Genomic DNA, 12,961 nt, shown 5'->3' with positions numbered 1-12,961 from the left:
AGCCTTGAGGGCCCAGGGCCAGGCGTGCGGCCCTGCGTCAGCCTGTGAAGGTGCTCCCCGCCTCCAGTGCCCATCCCCTGCTCCATCGCTCTGGCTCTGTGCGCCCTCCCCGCCCCACCCACCTCTGCCCCGGCCTCCTGTGTGAGGAGCCCTGCTCCCTGCCAGGCCCTCATACAGCCCTGTCCCTCTTCTCTTCTTTCCTGACCTCACGTCACACCCCTCTTCCCCACCGCCTCAGCTCCATTTGGTTCCCCTCTTTTACTCTTCTCTGGGGTGGGCCCCCCTGCCCCAGTCCCCCCCAAATTCTGCAGTACCCCCCAAACCAGGAAGCCCTCGAGGAGGCTGGCATTCCCGAGGGGAAGATGGCAGGAGGGGGTTGCAAACAGAGGAGGGTGGGGGCAGTGATCTCTCTCCCTGGTGCCCTGGTGCCCTGGCTCCCTGGCCACTGGCCGGGGGTGGAGAAAGGCCGCTCTGAATGGAGTCAGTGTGAAGACAGGAAAAACAAACACCTCAGCCTGAGCCCGTGCTGGCCCGCTGGGGCGGGGGCATGGAGGGGTGCGGGGGGCAGATGGGGCAGGGCCTGGGGCTCCTCTCAGCCTTGCTCCATCCACCCTCTCTGGGTTCCCAAGGGCCCATGGCTTCCTGGACCCCTGGCCCACAGTGTCCAGAGAAGGAGTGGGTTCAGGGACCGCAGACAAGCCCCCTAGGAGACACCTTTGCCCCAGTCCTGCCCAGCCCCATGGCCCAGCCCCTCAACCAGTGCCCTCCCTGCCCGGCAGATGCCAGGAAAATCTGTGCCCAGGAAGGGCGGGCTGGCACCTGAAGGCCTGCCTGACCGGCCCTCCTCAGCAGCAGGAACTGGGTAGGGAAATCACCTTGTGCCAGAGACGGCGGCTCCAGCAGTGCCGCCCGCCTCCAGGGCCGAGGGGACCCCAAGACAGACGCTCTGCCCCACAGGTGAGTGTTCCTCCCGCCCCCAAGCAGGCAGGGAGGGAGTGGGAGGCTGTCCTCGTTGGGGCTCCCAGGAGCCCCACGCATCCCCAGAAATCGCGCCAGTTTCTGTCGGGCTGTCTCGCCCTCTGTCTGCGGTGCGCGTGGCGCTGGTGGTTTGGTGAGAGGAGCCACAGGGTGATTAGAGGAGCTGGAGCTGAAGTTTGCAGATGAAGGGAGGCAGAAGGGGCTGGACTCTGGCAAGCAGGACTCTTGGATTCCAAGCCAACTTTTTGATTAGACCTGTGGAATCACAGAGGCTCCTGGGATGGTCTCCTCTAAACACTCTGGATCCTAAATGACCTTTGGGATGAGCTCAGAGAGGGGTAGCAACTCATCCTGGTGGTGGAGTTGGAACTCAAGCCCACCAGGCCCCCTGAGGACGCCAGGGGCCGTACCGTTTGTGCTGCGGATGCCGGCCATGCACAGGTCCCTGGCCGTCCCCCTCCACATACGGTTTGGTCCCTCTGGATTTTTCAGGGACAGCAGTGGGAGGGCAGACTGCAGACAGCACCTCCCAGGGCACCCTTAGCTTTCTGTCCTCTCTCCAGGCACCGTGCCCAGGCCCAAGAGCCCCTGCCCAGGCATCAGAGAAGTCAGTCTCTTCTGATGGCCCCTCGGAAGCCATGATTGGCCTCGGCTTTTCAGAGCCCAGAATACAGGGCCTCCGTAGAGCTCAGGGTGTAACCACAGTGCCTCATGCTGTAATCAAAGCCTAACCACTCCCTGGAAAGCGAGGCCAACAGCTGCCTGCCTGCCACAGGGTCCCCAAAGTGCCCACCTTGAGGTGTCCTGCCCTGTGTAGCAGACAGCCCTCACTGAGTCAGGTGCCATTCCAAGGCCTTGCGTGTACTTCGCTGAATGGTCTCCTAGAAGGTGGATGCAGTTTTGCAGACTGGAAAACCAAGGCGCAGAAAGTGGAAGTCACTTGTCTGTGCACACACTGCTAGGAGCTGGGATTCGAACTCACAGGCTGGCTCCAGCATCCTAAGCCTTTAAATGTCCCCCTATCCTGCCTCTAATTACTAGGAGGTCTCCACTAGAGGTCATTGTGTCCAATCCCCTGCATCTGGGTGTTTGGCCAAGCCAACCTATGCTCACAGACAAGAATCAATCTAGTTTTTAAAGGCACCTGCTCCAAGGGTGGAATTCCCCCTGGGGGTAATCAGACATTTATTTATTCATAGCCTTCTGGCTGGGAGGAGAGGCCCTCCCACCCAGGACTCAGCAGGGTCCAGCTGCCTCTCGTTGTCCTTCTCTCCTTCCCTCCACAGTAGAATCTATAATCAGAGGGGAACCAGCCTTGCCTGGTATCTCGGCTCCGTAACCTCCAAGCTGTGTGGCCTGGGACAAACAACTCAGCTTCTCTGAGCCTCAGTTATCAACTGCAAACTAGGGTTAACGGTACACCCGCTTTGTGAGGTTGGTGAGGATTAAATGATCAAAGGGGATGAAAAATTCTTTCAGGAATCCTGACTATAGTTCATTACTGGAGAAGTTTCTCTGACCCTGTCGAACACCAGAAACCCCAAGGAAGAGGCTCTCCATTCTCTCTGAGTGTGCAACCTGCTCTGAGGGTTGTTTCTGCAACTGCCACTGGCTGTTGATAATTCTCCTCTTCCTCTGGGAGAGTAAGAGGCAGAGGATGCTGCTGCGTGGTCTCCATCATTTAAAAAAGAAAAAGAAGTGGTGGCTTAAGGTAGCAAGGGGTCAGTCAGTGATCTCAGTGCCTGACTTCTGTGAAGTGCCCAGAATGAAGTGAGAAATCCTTTTCATGATCATCATCAAAGAGACCTCCCCTGTCTGCAGGATTAGAGCCTCTTACTTTGAGCCTTATAGTTTAGCCACCTGGTTACAGAGAGAGAAACTGAGGCCCAGAGAGGAGAGGTACTCTCAGGAAAGCTCTCAGGCTCCCTCATTCCCAGTTGGATCCTCCATCCCTTTTCCTTCACTCCTGAGTCCTGCTCTGGCTTTCTATGCTCAGGGTCAGGCCCTGGTACCCAGTCCTGCCCAGGCAGAGCCTTGGAGAGGAGTGAACAGAGGTTGGAGGAGTAGGCGCAGAGGCCCGGCGCGTTCTCAGACCAGGCTCTTTGTCTGCCGCTTTGTGATGGTAAGCGCTGCTCCTAAATCAGGTCTGTGACACTGTTATTGTTGCCCAGGGCGCAGAGAGTCTAAACTTTTCCCCTGAGGTCAAGAATGTGGCCGGTCCCCAAGCCGCCCGGAGCAGGGGCCTGGGTGGCTGGGGGTGGGGCTGGGGCCTCACCCTGAGCTGGGGCGAGATGTTGGGGGGAGGGGGTCACCGGGAACAAAACGCTTTGAAATGCCTCCTCTCCATCACTGCCAACATTGTCCGCTGCCCGCGGGGGGCCTGGCACCGCCTTGCCGGGGCTCCGGCCCCCAGCCCTGGCCAGGCCCGGCCCGGCATCTGAAAATGGACAGAAGGTTATTGTCCCTCCTTGCGGCCCTTTGTCTGTCCCAGTTCCAGATGTCTAGGCTGGGACCAGGGAGCTGACCCATGGTGGGCAGGGGGGAGGGGACAAAGGGGAAGAGCACGGGTCACTGCATCCTGAGGGGTCGTTCCCAGACCCTGGGATCCCACCCAGCCACGGCCCAGTCACCTTCTGGGCTGTCTCGGCCCTGGGATTGTCCCTGTTCCCTGGTCTCTCCTGCCCTTCCCGACAGGCCAGGTTCCGGCCTCAGGATGAGTTCAGAGCCGGGCACCTGGGGATTCCCACTGATCTACCCCCGTATCTATGCAATGGGGACAACGGTGCACCCTCTCAAAGCCTGCTGTTCCCCGGGTGGGTATGAGTATCACTGGACCAGGGTGCACGCATTCACAAGAAACGACAGAGCCCTCAAACATGGCAGCTCCGTGCTGGGCATGGGGGTGCACTATGGTGGGTGGACCATTCAGATCCTTCCAGATTGTGTTTATTTATTTATTTTTAATATTTATTTTTATTTATTTATTTGACTGTGTTGGGTTTTAGTTGCAGTATGTGAGAATCCCATAGTGGGCTGCTGTCTATGGGGTCGCACAGAGTCGGACACGACTGAAGCGACTTAGCAGCAGCAGCAGCAGCAGCAGCAGCATGTGGGATCTAGTTCCCTGACCAGGGATCGAACCTGGGTCCCCTGCATTGGGAGCATGGAGTCTTAGCCACTGGACCATCAGGGAAGTTCCCTATCTTCTTTTTTTTTAGTATTTATTTATTGACTTTTAAAAAATTAATCTACTTTTGGCTGTGCTGGGTCTTCGTTGCTGTGCAGACTTTTGACTAGTTGCAGAAAGCAGGGGCTACTGTCTAGCTGTGGTGCGCGGACTTCCCATCGCAGTGGCTTTTCTTATCGTGGCGCTCGGGCTCCAGGGCGCACAGGCTCAGCAGTTGTGGTGCACGGGCTTTGTTGCTTGCTCCAAGGCATGTGGGGTCTTCCCGGATCAGAGATTGAACCCATGTCTCCTGTATTGGCAGGGCAGATCCTTTACCACTGAGCCACCAGGAAAGCCCTTATTTACTTGTTTATTTGGCTGCTCTGGGTCTTAGCTGCGGCATGTGGGATCTAGTCCTCTGCCCAGGGATCAAACCTGTGCCCCCTGCATTGAGACAGTGGAACCTTAGCCACTGAACCGCCAGGCAAGTCCCCGGGTTGTGGTTTATAGTCATAATAGGAAGGAGTAACATTTCCCACCCACTCTGTGTCTGTAAACCACTTTACCTGCTTTATCTCATCCTTTTCACAAAAAATCAACAGTAGATACTGTTCTTATTTTCCAGCTTTGGATACGGAGATTCTGAGAGGTAAACTCCCTTGCCCAAACCCAGGCTGCCGGGAAGCAGGAAAGCTGGGATCTCAGCCCAGGCTGACCGCTGCCACCGAGAGGAATGATCCGCTAATAATACTTGGAAGGTGCTGAGCACAGAGCCTGGCATGGCTCCCGACTCAGCCCACGGAGCCGGTGGTGGTGTGATTCCACCCGTCAGCTTCCCATTTCACAGATGGCACTACTGAGGTTTAGACCAGAGAAAGAAAGCCTGGGTGAGACGCTCAGGGAAGCTTAAACAGCAACCCACCAGGGCCAGCCAGAGAGGCAGTCAGCCTGGTTGGAGTTTCAAAGCCCGGTTCTGTGTGGGCTTGAGCTAGTAACTTGGCTTCGCCGTGCCCTGGTGTTCTCATCTATAAAATGAAGGTATTCCCTGCTTTATAGGGTTGTTGTGAAAATTCAGTTTGATGATGCATTTCGAGCACTTAGCACAATGCCTGGCACACACAGCACACAGTTAATGAGAGCTATTCCCCTTATTATTCTGAATGGGGTAACGTTTTTATCCTTTTGAACCCTCCTCTCACCTGGGGTCACCTGAGGACAAGGCACTGTTGATGGGAGGGGCTGCGGGATGGGTTCCCAGTTGTTGAGTCGGGGTGGGGACAGTAATGCTTGGCCTGCTTAGGGGTCTCTAGAAGTGCGGCAGCAGGCTAGTGCTGCAGGTTGCAGGTCGGAAGAAGGCCAGAGGGATCAGGCTGGGAGGGGCAGGGGCTGCCTGGGCCCAGAGGAGTTAACAGCTCCCAGGCCCTGGCCCAGCGGGGCTGCCACGCTGCAGTCCAGCCACAGCAACGCAGCAGGCAACGATCTTAGCAGAGGAGCCAGGGCGGCTTCATGATGGGCAAAACAGCTGGCTGCCCGGGGAAAACAGCTGGCTGGGCCCCAGCCTCCTGAAGACCGGAGCAGAGCCTCAGAGGACAGCTCCACATCTGGGCTCCTGGGAGACAAGGGCCTGGCCAAGAGCAAGAGGGTGGTCCTTTGGGGTGGGGTGGGCGTTGGGTGGGACACTTGGAGATGAAGGGCAGATTCCCAGAGCGAAGGCTGGAGCTATTCTAGGTCTAAGCAGAGTGGTGACTCCAGCTGGGATTTGAGGGGGGTCTCAGTCTCCCCTCAAATAGGAAGGATGAGGGGCAGCAGAGCAGATGGGGGCAAGACTGCGCTCGGCCTTGGGTCATCTTGGAACCCAGCTTGGAACCGGAGGTGGGAGGGAGCCCGGTGGGGGCTCCTGGACCCCCACCTGCCGAGCGGCATCCCAGGACGAGGAGCCATGTGTGGGCCCCTCCTCCGGCTTGGAACCTGGGCTCCCTTGGCCACAAAGCAGGACAGGGGCCCAGAGAGCCCCCAACCCAGGAGACGTGAAGCTAGCAGCTGGTAAGAGCTCCGTCCGTGCACCCCCTCTGCCGTGGGCTTCCCCTCCCCATCTACTTGGCTGCCAGGCTGTGAAGACCCCCAGCCCTGGGGCTCTGTCAAGGTCTTGGGGTACCTCTAGACTGTCCCCACCCATTGGAAGGGAAACGGCACCTGAGACCTCACGGTAGGTTGGGCAAGGAAGGCAGAGGGTTAATGGGGGTGTGGCCAGGGTCCACCAGACCACAGCCACCTGCCAGGGTTCCTGACCCCCAAGTCCCATAGGCCAGAGACCCCTAATTTCTCTCTGACCTAAGGGTCTCCTCTTGCCCACCCTCTTAACCTCCAGGAAGAGGGGGTTGGCCCTCACCTTGGGTGTGCCAACCTCAGAGCCCCCTCTCTGATGAAGGCCACTCTGCAGAGCCTTTGCCAGTGGGCAGACCTTGGAGCTGAGGCTCCCAGAGGGAAGAAGAGGGTGCTGGGGAGGGGGATAGTCCTTCCAGGGTCTCTATTTCTGGAAGCCAGAGCGGAGCCTGAGGCACTGGCGCCACCGCCTGGCTTTGGCCAGAACTACCATGACTGAGGGATGGGGGTGAAGGTGCTGGTGGGGGGAGGAATCTAGAGCCCAGCTAGATGTTGGTCCAGGGTGGTCTGGATCCTATTCAGCCAGATGGACCCAAACATTTTTTTCTAGGCATTACTCCAAGAGTGAGACCTTAGGCCCCATAGAATAGCAGCTTCAGTCTTGAGTCGGTACCAAAATCACCTGAAAGGCTTGTTGGTTTGTTTAACTTGAACTCCCAGAGGTTCTGATTCAGCGGGTATGGAGAGGTGCGGCTGCTGCTCAGTTGCTCAGTCGTGTCCAACTCTGAGACCCCTTGGACTGTAGTAGCCCGCCAGGCTCCTCTGTCCATGGGATTTTCCCTGCAAGAATACTGGATTGGGTTGCCATTTCCTCCTCAAGGGGTTCTTCCCGACCCAGGGATGGAACTGGCATCTCCCGCGTCTCCTGCATTCTTTACTGCTGAGCTACCAGGGAAGCCCAGGTATGGGGCGTGCATGCATGTTCAGTCACTTCAGTCGTGTCTGACTCTCTGTGACCCCATGGACCATGGCCCGCCAGGCTCCTCTGTCCATGGGATTCTCCAGGCAAGAATACTGGAGTGGGTTGCCATTTCCTTCTCCAGTGATAAAGTATGAAGTAAGTGAAGTGAAGTCGCTCAGTCATGTCCAACTCTTTGCGACCCCATGGACTGTAGCCTACACGGCTCCTCTGCCCATGGGATTTTCCAGGCAAGAGTACTGGAGTGGGTTGCCATTTCCTTCTCCACAGGTATGGGGAGGGAACTAGAAATTTGCATTTCTAACAGTTTCCAGGCGAGGCTGATGCTGGCTGGTCCAAGGACCATGCTTGGAGAATCACTGCTTTAGAGTTTCTGAGTTTGATGTCATATTACCTTTGCAGAGTATATCCTATTTTTATAAGGCAAAAAAAAAAAAATATATATATATATATATATATGAGTGTCAGTAGGGGTACAGGCGCTTGATCAGCCCACCCTAGTCAGTAACATCATATTTCTATGGAGAGCCTACCCAATGCTGGGCTAGCCCTGCTGTAGGGCTGGGATAAGTAGTGAGGAAGGCAGACGGGTCCTTGCCTCAGCACTCACAGCCAGGCAGGTCTGGCGTGTGATCTTTCCACCTGCAGGTCTGATAAAAGGCAGCTCACAACAAGGTCCAGAGCAGAACCTGGTTTCACATTCTACTGCCCCTGCGTAGATCTTCCTCATTCAGTCCCAGCCCACATCACACCCTGTGAGTCACCTGACTCCTCCCTCCATTTCTCACATCTAATCACTTATACATCTCAGCCCTGCCCATCATCAGCTCTCCTGGTAACATGCTTTCCCGGGCTTCCATCTTTGCCCCCAGAGTCCACCCTCTGAGCTGCAGCCAAAGCGATCTTTTCAAGACAAACCATGTTACTCCTCTGCTTACACTCTCCAGTGTCTTCCTATTGCACTTAAAAAAAAAAATCCAAAATCCCACCATAGCTTTAAGACCCTAAGTGGTCCTCACCTCTTACCACACTCCCCTTGCTCACCTTGCACCGACTGCCCTGGCCTCCTGGCTTGTTCCCACCACAGGGCCTTGGCCCCATGTCCATATGCAACAACTTCTCCCAGATCTCCTCGTGGCTGGCTCCCCTTATGCTCCAGCACGTCTTCACTGACCTGTCTATTCAGTGTTGCCTCCACCCTCGGATACTGTCTGTTCTCGTTAACTTGTTTTACTTCGTTCGTAGCATTTACTGTTCTCTGAAGTTATTTATTCATTTGTCAGTTTGCTTGTTTCCTGTCTGTCTTCCCTCATTGGAATGTGAGCACCCTAGGAACAGAGACCGAACCTCTGTATCCCCAGTACCTAGAATTCTACCTGCATATGACTTGTGCTCGGTAAATATTTGCTGAGCAAACGGGACTATATAGGATGCAATGCAGCGGTAGGTCCCCAACATGACATCCGGAAAGGCTTTCCAGAGGGCTTGGAAGAGTTGACCAGAAAGAGAAAGACCAGTTCAAGCAGAGGAATTAAAAAAGAGGCAGAGAGAATATGGGAAGGTCTTAAAGCACGGAGTGTTCTGGAACCTGTACATAGTCCAGTTTGGCTGGGGCAGGAGATAGGGGAAAGGAAGTCAGGGAAGATGGAGAAGCATCAGGCAGTCCACGAAGGGTCTCCTTGTTCCTGGAGGAACCTGAGCTCTATGCTGAGGGCATTGGCCGCCCCCAGTGGGTGTAACATCATGCCGTTTAGAAAGGACCACTGAGGGAATTCCCTGGTGGTCCAGTGGTTAGGACTTGGCTCTTTCACTGCAGAGCGAGGGGCCCAGGTTCCATCCTTGGTTGGGGAACAAAGATCCCTCATGTGAAGCCACTCAGTCGTGTCTGACTCTTTTTGACCCCATGGACTGTGCCCACTAGGCTCCTCTGTCTATGGGATTATACTGGACAATTATACTGGAGTGGGTTGCCATTCCCTTCTCCAGGGGATCTTCCCGACCCAGGGATTGAACCTGGCTCTCCTGCATTGCAGGCAGATTCTTTACTGTCTAAGCCACCAGGGAAGCCTCTCATGCTGTGCGGTGTGGCCAAATTAAAAAAAAAGAAAAAGAAAGGACCACTCAGTGCAGAACGGTTTCCAGGGAGAAGGCCTAGGGTAGGGGTGTGAGTACTGGGAGGTGCAGTGGCCTGGGGGAGTGGTGCTGATGCTCTGAGCCACAGGAGTGACCGCGTGCAGGAGACACTGAGGTGGTCTGGCCATGATGAGTGTGGAGTGGGCGGAGAGAGAGGCACTTATCATCATGTCCCCAAGCTGGAGGGAGGCCACTGGAGTGGGAGCTGGTTTGGAGGAAAGACTGGAGTTCTATTTTAGACAGATGGGTCCTGGTAGGAAGTGGAGAAGGCAATGGCAACCGACTCCAGTACTCTTGCCTGGAGAATCCCATGGACGTGGGAGCCTGGTAGGCTGCAGTCCGTGGGGTCGCTAAGAGTTGGATACGACTGAGCGACTTCACTTTCACTTTTCACTTTCATGCATTGGAGAAGGAAATGGCAACCCACTCCAGTGTTCTTGCCTGGAGAATCCCAGGGATGGAGGAGCCTGGTGGGCTGCCATCTATGGGGTCACACAGAGTCGGACATGACTGAAGCGACTTAGCAGCAGCAGCAGCAGCAGCAGCAGGAAGGGGAGATACATGTCAGTTTTGCAGAAAGAAGGAGTGGTGTATGAGGTCAGGCGTCAGAGGGAGCCTTCTTGGATGAGGAGGAATTCCACTGGGGGAGGGGCCAGGAGGATGCAGGTCTTGGCAGCAGCAGTTTGGCTGGAGAAGACTTGGTGTGTGTCAAGCAGGGAATGAAGGTGGAGAAGTGAGACCAGAAGCAAAGCATGGGTCATACCCCCTTTTCCAGAGGTTTGGAGGAAAGGAGAGAGATAGGGCTGCCACTGGGGGCCAGCAGGCAGCTGACTGTATTCATATTTTAAGTTGGGGGAGCTTTAAGTCCTTTGGAACGTTGAAGGAAGGATCCAGAAGAGAGGAGTGTTGGTAATCTAGGAAGGGCAAAGGGATGGCTTTTTTTTGGAGTCCAAGGATGGTTCTGAGACAGGGGTGCTCTTCCGTGATAACAGGTGGTGAGAGAAGAGACTGGTTTGGCGGCAGGGGGTGGAAGGTTTGGAAACTGGAAATGAGAGTTCACAGGTGATGGTTTCTCTCTCTCTCTTTTATTTAAAAAGAATTATTATTATTATTATTTTTTTTGGATCATTGTTGCCACGTGGGCTTTTTCTCTCGTTGCAGTGAGCAGGGGCTCCTCTCTAGTTGCGGTGTACGGGCTTCTCATTGCAGTGGCTTCTCTAGTTGCGGAGCACGGGCTCTAGCGCGTGTGGGCTTTGGTAGTTGCAGCTTGTGGGCTCCGCAGTTGTTGCTCCCAGGCTCTGGAGCACAGACTCCACAGTTGTGGCGCAAGGGCTTAGTTGGTCTGTGGCACGTGGGATCTTCCCAGATCAGGGATCGAACCTGTGTCTCCTGCATAGGCAGGAGGATTCTTTACCACTGAGCCACCAGGGAGGCCCCCCTCACTCTCTGAAAGATATTTATTTGGCTGCCTGGGGCCTTAGCTGCGACAGACACGCAGGCTCTTTGTTGTGGCTAGTTTTCTTTGTAGACCTAGTTTTGCCTGGAGGCACGTGGGATCCTAGACTCCCACCAGGAATCAAGCCCAGGTCCCCTGCATTGGAAGGCAGACTGGTAACTCTGGACCACCATGAAGTCCAAGGTGATGGCTTCTCTTTTCTCCAAGAAGGGCAGGGAGATTTTCACTGGGGTAGGGAGAGGAGAGTGAGGGCGTCAGAAGATCAAGCTGGTGAAATACCACTGGTGCGGCAGGGGGAGGGTGGGCAGGAGCCCAGGGAAACTGAATTGTTGGGCTCAGTGCAAGGCCAGTGGGGAGTGGAGATCGGGAGTGTGCCCCCAAAGGAAGATGGCTATAGGGTTTTTCCAGGGAGGAGTGATGGGGGGTACCTGGGGCAAGGGAGTTAGTGACTGGCTGGACCACTGTGGAAACTGGGAAGAGAGGTGAAGTTTGGAGGGGTCAGTGCACTGGGAGAAGAAGGACGACTTGAGGTGAGGGAAGAATCAGGAAGCCCCTGTGACTAATAGCATAGGCAGAAGCTCTGGGATAACCCTGGGGTGGGTGAAGCAGGGGACGCTGCTTTGCTTTAGAAGAGAGTATCTTAGGGACTTCCCCTGGCAGTCCAGTGGTTGGCTACTTGCTTCCAATGCAGGGAGTGGTATGGTTTCAGTCCCTGGCTGAGGAACTAAGATTCCACACGCTTTGCAGCGCGGTTTGGCAGTGGGCTTCCCTTGTGGCTCAGCTGGTAAAGAATCTACTGGTAATGCGGGAGACCTGGGTTCGACCCCTGGGTTGGGAAGCTCCCCTGGAGAAGGGAAAGCCTGCTGCTGCTGCTGCTAAGTCGCTTCAGTCGTGTCTGACTCTGTGCGACCCCATAGACGGCAGCCCACCAGGCTCCCCCGTCTCTGGGATTCTCCAGGCAAGAACACTGGAGTGGGTTGCCATTTCCTTTTCCAATGCATGAAAGTGAAAAGTGAAAGTGAAGTCACTCAGTTGTATCCAACTCTTAGCAACCCCACGGACTGCAGCCTACCAAGCTCCTCCATCATCCAGTATTCTGGCCTGCAGAATTCCATGGACTGTATAGTCCATGGGGTCGCAGAGTCGGACACGACTGAGCAACTTCCACTTCACTTCACTTCTAAGCCACCTCGAAGTCACTCAAGTTGCGGGTGGGGATAGAAAGAAGCAACCATGCAAGGGGAGGGACTCATTTACCCATGATGTTTTGGGGAAGGGACCACAGGCCTTCCATCGTGGGGCCACCTGGGTGAGGGGCTGAATGGAAGGAGAGCCTGTCTTCCAGCCCCAGGAATTCTTCTCCCCTGCCAGGCTCCATGCATAGAATTAAAGTGCATTCACGCACTCAAGGAATCCTTGCTAGATGGGCGCTATTACAGCCCAATTCTACGCAGGAGGCCCTGAGGCTCAGGAGAAAAGTGACCTACCTGCCTGAGGTCGGTGGCAAAGGAGCTAGACCCCACCACTGGTGCCTCCAGGGCCCTCCTTTTCCCTAAGAGAGGCTGGAGACTCAGCAGGGGCCTCAGGACCCCGACTCTGACCAGACACCGGAGTCACCCTGCTTTGGAGGGGCGGTCTGGGACACCGTGAGGGGGCCGTGTGGTGCCCCTTGTTCTACACTCAGTCTAAGAGCAGGCTTTGCTCTCCTAAAGGCCCGGAGCGGTGCTGGTGCTGGCGACGGAGGCGAGGACGATGACGAGCGGGAGACGCCAGGCTCGGACCGCGGCAGGATGGCACGCCCAGGTCAGGGGGACCACCCCACCTCCCCTCACCCCTTCGCGGGTCTGGCTCTGCGAAGTTCTGTCTGGACCCGCTAGAGGGCGCCCGGGGGCGGGGCGGCCGAGGGGCCGGGAGCCCGGGAACCCGGGAAAGGGCCGTGGCGGTGTCGCCGGGTCCGCACGCAGCTCAGGTCCGAGGGTCGGACGGATGGCCAGGCAGTACGGATTCAAGGGCGTTGAAGGAATCCGTGAAGCCGGATTCCGGGGATTGCACGCCTCAGAGGGGAGTCGTAGTCGAGTATTCTGAGACGCCACGGAGGGCTCGGAAGCCGTCGCCCCACGACTCTCCAGCTGGGAAGAGGCTGCTC

At 56.0% G+C, this 12,961-nt stretch overlaps 2 non-coding genes across 2 annotated transcripts; one reads left to right on the top strand and one right to left on the bottom strand.

The window, feature by feature from the left end:
* The first annotated feature begins 2,441 nt into the window (after nucleotides 1-2,441).
* Nucleotides 2,442-2,650, top strand: LOC138990073 (small nucleolar RNA U3). Its single transcript, XR_011466241.1, has one exon. It is a non-coding gene; the product is annotated as a small nucleolar RNA U3 (small nucleolar RNA).
* A 1,448-nt stretch (nucleotides 2,651-4,098) lies between these two features.
* On the bottom strand, nucleotides 4,099-4,171 carry TRNAW-CCA (transfer RNA tryptophan (anticodon CCA)). Its single transcript has one exon. It is a non-coding gene; the product is annotated as a tRNA-Trp (tRNA).
* Nucleotides 4,172-12,961: the final 8,790 nt, after the last annotated feature.

Source organism: Bos mutus, chromosome 11, assembly GCF_027580195.1.
Source record: "Bos mutus isolate GX-2022 chromosome 11, NWIPB_WYAK_1.1, whole genome shotgun sequence".
Classification (NCBI taxonomy): domain Eukaryota; kingdom Metazoa; phylum Chordata; class Mammalia; order Artiodactyla; family Bovidae; genus Bos; species Bos mutus.
This window is presented reverse-complemented; position numbering and strand designations above follow the sequence as displayed.